Raw genomic sequence first — 6,687 nt, 5'->3', positions numbered from 1 at the left:
TGGCTATTTTTCCCAAACATTTTCTGTTGCAAGAACAGTGTTTGATAACAGAGAGTTTACATTTGATGGGACAAAGAAGTCTTACTTTACCAGAAGTTAATTTAAAAAAAAAAAAATCAAATTCTCCTTTTATTTTCCTTCTTATTTACCATGATTTTGTTTTCAGAGATTTATTTTCTCTCTATTTTGCTATTTAACTTCCTTTTAAATTCCCCTTTGTATGATTCCATAAAGAAATTAATTTAATTTCTTTACTGTGGACTAAATAAACATTGATTGAGGGCCTACTTGGTGCCGGTAAGTTAATATCCAATGTGGTCTAATCAATTCCTAATCCAAATTTTACAAACAAATTTTTCCTCAAGAAAGTAGCTGTTGCTTAAAAAGAGTTGAGGAGATTGAGAAGATAAAACAAATACATGTGATTTTAGACTAGATCCTATACTAGAAAGGTGGTATTTCTGGGACAATTGGTGAAATTTGAATAAGATGATAGATTGGTTAATAGTTACGTATCAATGTTAAGATCCTGATTTTGATGACTGTATCAAAGTAATGTAAAATGTTAAGATGATATTTCTTTGAAGCATTTTTACTGTTTTTAAAAAAATCAAATTATTTCAAAATGAAAATGTCAGAAAAAACCTTTAAAAAATAAAGTACAGGGATGCCTGGGTGGCTCAGTAGTTGAGCGACTGCCTTTGGCCCAGGGTATGATCCTGGAGTCTCAGGATCGAGTCCCACATTGGGCTTCCTGTGTGGATCCTGCTTCTCCCTCTGCCTGTGTCTCTGCCTCTTTATGTCTCTCATGAATAAATAAATAAAATCTTTAAAAGAAAATAAAGTACAAAAAAGTCTATTTAGACCTCTCCATCAATATTTTAAACTAAACTTTTAGGTAAGATACATAGATATAAGAGGCACATCTCAAAATCTTTGTAGTAGGCTAATTTTTGGAAAGTAGAAATGATATACATTTCACACTGGATGGTCTTCTTATATATTCTCTATCATTTGGTGACTTCTTTTTTTTTTCTTTTATTCATTCTTAAACTAGAATTCACAAAGAAGAGAAAACATTATTTCCTGGCATTAAAAAGCTTACATACTAATACAGAAGACTATCTGTGAAGGGTAACAAAATAAGTTAAACATTAAGTATATTAATAAAATCCAACAGAAACACAGATGACAAAGCAATGAATCCCTGGTGGGAAGGATAGAAGCGATTCTGCTAGTAGAAGATTTCTGTATATGTAGGGCACATGAGAGGAGTTGTTAGAGTCCCTCTTCCTGAAAGAATGGGCACACTTTCATGATGGTGCAGACAGTGACTGATGGTTGTCCTTCAGATAAAGAGCAGCATCTGCAAAAGCATCTGAGAGGTCTTGGCCAGCTAGGCACCGTGGGCCACCTAGTGTGGACAGTGCCCTGGTCATGGGGGGTAAAGAATGAATGAAGCTAAACAGGGACACTGCCCACAGATTGGAAATGGACTCTAATACAAAGCTAAAGAATTTAGCTATAACCTTCTGAGCAGGTGAAAAGTGCCTGATTTTAAAGTAGAGAATTATATGACAAAAGTTAAATGTTAGAATATTAATATTCTTTGATATCAGTGTGCAGGATTTTTATTGAGTAGGTTAAGTTTTAAAAGCACTGAAGTTGTTTCTCCTTATCTTTACATTTTGTGAAAAACATTTAATATTCAATTAGAAAAGTAAAATTATAAATGTAGCTTAGTTATCAAAATGTAATCATAAAAATTGTAATCAAATAATAGCTAATTTAGTATTTAGCACTTATGTGCTAAACACTCTTATGGGCTGTATACAAATCAACTCACATAATACTGAATTAAGTGCTATTACTAGCTGAGTTTTATTGATAAAGAAACTGAACACAGAACACTGAAGTACCTAAAATCAAACGTTTAGTGAGTAATAGGACTGGGATATGGACTTAAATACTCTCTTTCTCAAAGGTCATATTTCAAAAAATAAGCTAAACCAATTTAGTATTTGAAGGTATATATCTATATTTTTATTGTTACTATTGTTTTTGTTGTAGTCCTGAAGAATGTAGAGCCTGTAATTACTAAACACCAATACACACTACCAAGAAGATTTGATATTTATGAGTCTGGCATACACTCACTGGGTATACCCGAGTATGTTTACTAAAATTTAGAGCTGGGGATCCCTGGGTGGCTCAGTGGTTTAGTGCCTGCCTTTGGCCCAGGGTGTGATCCTGGAGTCCTGGAATCGAGTCCCACATCGGGCTCCCTGCATGGAGCCTGTGTCTCTGCCTCTCCCTCCTCCCCCCCCTCATGAATAATAAATAAAATCTTAAAAAAAATAAAATAAAATTTAGAGCTATAATTCTCCAATTTAAATGTGTGCCAAAATGTCAGGGAGCTTCTTAAAATGAAAATCCCTCAGCCTCAAAAATCTCTAGATGTCCTGATTCAATGGAGACTATAATATGTATGTTTAAGAAGGAGGAATGTGCATTTTCTGAAGCATTCGTAGTGATTTTATGAACAAGGTACACAGATCCAGAGTTACTGTATATTCTGAGCTGCCTGGATACTCTCAGTTTTTTAAATTATCTTCTTTTTATGACTATTATACACACTACTTTCACTTTCAAAATGATCCTGATTTGGAAAATAAGTGATATTTACCCTGTAGTCTTTATAAATACTGCCTATAAATTCCTTATTTGGAAATGTGACATCTGACTAATTTAAGGAAAATTGGAGGCAATTTTCAAGTCCTTTTGTGCATCTGCACCAGTGATGACACTTGATCTATATTCCTGTGTCAAGCCACCATTTCATCTCCTCATCAGGCTAGCCAAATGAACTCTGAAGATCTTAATAGAACAGCCACCATACTCCTCAGTTCAAGGTCTGCTATTGTTTTCAGACAACTTCTTATGATTGAAAAGGACCCATGAGAGAGAAGCACGTACCTGAGGATCTCCTTGGCTTACAGCCTCTGCAATGAGAAAACACATACTGATAAATCACAACAGCTCAGAAGAATCTCAGAATTCAAAAGCTAAAATTATCCTTAGTGATTGTCCATTACAACTGTCTTACTTTATGGATAAAAACGGAGGCCCAGAGAAGGGAAGACAATTGCTCAGGACACACAGTCTGTTAGGCATACAACTGACCTAGAGGCCAGATTACAAATGCCCAGTACAAAGCTCTTCTCCCTACATTTGGTGTCTGTGATTTATGTGGCTTTTATCCAACTCAATCCAAGTGTGGTTCACTTCTTTAAGATTTATGTTAAAATTGGGCAGCCCGGGTGGCTCAGCGGTTTAGCGCCGCCTGCAGCCCAGGGTGTGATCCTGGAGACCCTGAATCAGTCCGAGTCGGGCTCCCTGCATGGAGCCTCTTTCTCCCTCTGCCTGTGTCTCTGCCTCTCTCTCTCTCTCTCTCTCTGTGTGTGTGTGTGTGTGTGTCTCTCATGAATAAATAAATAAAATCTTTTAAAAAAAGATTTATGTTAAAATTGAGCTAGTCCTAAAGAAACAAAGGCAGAGTCTAAATCTATTCTTTATCAAAGAGGCGTATCTTTAACCAGAAAAACGTTGGAAATTCCAAGGATAATCAAAGACAACTGGCAAACAAGTGTCAATATAATGATATAATATACAAGAATTTCAAGAACACTTTAAAAAATCATATGATTCATTATCATTCCCACTAACACTATCAACCATCTGCTTGGAAGATTTGTCTTAAGCACTATGTTAAATCTTATACACATTAAGAGAGAGAGAGAGAGAGAGAGAGAGAGAGAGTACAAGTTGGCCATGACTGGAATGCTAAGATTTGACTTCTAATCCTCATTATGCTACTACCTTTTTCTTTCATATTGAGCAACTCACTTCTTTTCTCTGGCTTCTATTTCACCACATGAAAATAGAGACTGTGAACTCTACCTGCTCTAAGACTTCTTTCAATAAAGATTATGCTTAAATAGCTTGGCTTGAAAGTCTGGAAGACCTGGGCTAGCATCCCAGTCATGGGCACCCTGTACTTCTCTCTCTCTGACTCTCTTTCTAATTATCTTTTTACTTTGCTCACCTGTGGGGCAAGTAAGAATGACTCAGCTTTCTGTAAAATGAAAGCTTCTCAGGAAAATTCTGGCAGTTGAATTCCTAAGATAAGAATTTCTTGAAGGTGACTTTAAACAAGAATTTCTAATTTCACTATAAATTGTTTCCTTGAAGAATGAAGCTTCTGCTGTTAATTGTGGTCTGCTGAGGGGAACACAATTAATTGGCTTGGAACTCCTAGATTAGCCACTTGGGGCCCAGGTGATCTAGGGCAGGCCATCTCATCCTATGAGATGTAACACTTTTTTTTTTTTTTACCTTTTTTTCCCCTAAAGATTTTATTTATTTATTTGAGAGAGAGTGAGAGTGAGAGAGATCACAGAAGGAGAGGGAGAGGGAGAAGCAGACTCGCTGCTGAGCGGAAAGCCCCATGTGAGGCTCAATCCCAGGACCCTGAGATCATGACCTGAGCTGAAAACAGATGCTTAACCGACTGAACCACCCAGGCCCCCCTGTAACACTGTTTTTATGGACAAAACCATCTCTTGTGTAGCATTGTACTGATAATTAGTTAATTTGTAAATAAAAATTCCTTCTAAATTAAAAATGTGATGGGCAGTCACCATCATTAACCATCTTATCATTATAATTATTGTCATCATTAACAACATCATTAACTGCTGACATAACCAGTCTGGTCCAAAATGTCATTTCTCATGTATATAGTACTCATCTGTGAAGAGGAACAGATAGGCCACAGTGACCAAAAGCAGAAGGCTGCTTGATGGCTTCATGGTCAGTGAGGTTTGCAAGGTCTGTAGGGAATGAGTTAGTAGAGTCTACCGCTGTGGAGGTTCCACAGGCTGTATTTATAAGTGGATTCATATGCATGCATCGCAGTATATACATTTGTCAGCCAGCCAGGTTCTCCACTCAATTGTGTAATCTATTTCCCCAGAGATTAGAGACGCCAGAAACCCAAGAGGCTAATTTCATGCCTTTTCCAAACAGTCAGGGATAATGGCCCAAAATGATGTTTAGACAGAATGAAATGATTACATGTAACACACACAGAGTTTGCTCCCATCAGCAGCACATGGTGGTAATTGCAATCAAGTCATTTTATTCTACTTTGCTTATTTTGATCTGCCCCCAGTGAACCTTGGGCCAGAAAGCTTGCGTCTTGGCAATACCCTGTAAGATGATCTGCATAATAGGGGTTCAACACTAATAATGTTTGGTGTCACAGCTACTAGGACCATGAAAATGCTGATGTGAGGAATTTTGAGGTAGAGGAGATCATTAGGCAGACTAAGAACATAAGCCTAATAGTCATTACATTAAAAATTTAGGTATTCAAGGTGATTGTGAATTGGAGGCTATGTCTTTAAACAAATCCTTGCTTTTAGGCACCATGTGTGTGTTGGTTCCTATTCAACGTTTTTATTCTAGCAAGTTTTTCACAGGTGGATCTTAGTCATGGTGCATAAATGCCATCTACATTTACCTTCTTTCTCAAATACACAAAGTACTCTTCATATTAGGGCTTTTGTACTCATTGTTTCCTCTGCCTGGAAAAACCTTGGCTGAGAAATCTTTTGCTCTAAAAATGTCAATTCATCTATCATTTGCTAAATGAAGATTTCCCTGACAATTCAAAGTACGCCCATCCCTAATCAGATTGTGTTTGTGCCTTCTTAGTTCTTTCCGATATCTAAAATTTTCTCATTTAATTATTACTTGTACATTTTCTCACCAGATAAATACATAGATGCATACAATCATACACACAAATGCATGGACATACATGTTAAGATATGAGCTCATGGATCTTTCCCACTACTCCACTGTCTCCACATCTCTATGCATAGAACAATGTCTTACACAGAAAAGCATGCAGAATGATTTTGATTTTATAAATGCTAACCAATAAAAATTCCTTCCGTCAATAATAATAATTGAGCACCAATTATTCCAAGTACCAGATGCTGAAAATGCAATGAAAACAAAGATTCATAGAGCTTAAAATCTTCACTCTTTTCTCTGACACTTCTGGGTGGAACCTACTAATTCCTGGAAATTTATTAGATTCTAGAAATTTAAAAATGAGTAAAGAAAGCTCACAGGTAGGAGGAGAAGAAAGTCATTTAATTAATGTTATACACAAATAAGTAGGGAAGCCCAGAGGACAGCACATTTGAGGGGTGTGCGGGGGTCAGGGAGGAAAGGCTGATAAGGGTGGTCAGGACCAGACATCACAGGGATCTGAATCTCCAACTTAAGAAAGTTGGAGGCACATAAAGAGATAACCAGCATTCCAAGAATAAAGATTAATGTGGAAAAAAGAAAACAAATAAGAAGTAAGGTATATTCTGAGAAATGGTTACAGACAGGCCTTAAGTTGAAATGAAATGCTGAGCTTTGTCATGAGTCTTATGCTTGGGGTTTACTAAAATCCCTGGATCCATGGGTTTCTAGTTGTCATCAAATTTAGAAATTTGGGGTGACTGGATGACTCAGTTGATTGGGCATCTGCCTTTGGCTGAGGTCACGATCCCAGAGTCCTGGGATCAAGCCCCGACAGCTGAGCAGGGAGCCTAATTCTCCCTC

This window comes from Canis aureus, chromosome 5 (assembly GCF_053574225.1).
Source record: "Canis aureus isolate CA01 chromosome 5, VMU_Caureus_v.1.0, whole genome shotgun sequence".
Classification (NCBI taxonomy): domain Eukaryota; kingdom Metazoa; phylum Chordata; class Mammalia; order Carnivora; family Canidae; genus Canis; species Canis aureus.
Note: the sequence above shows the minus strand (reverse complement) of the source record.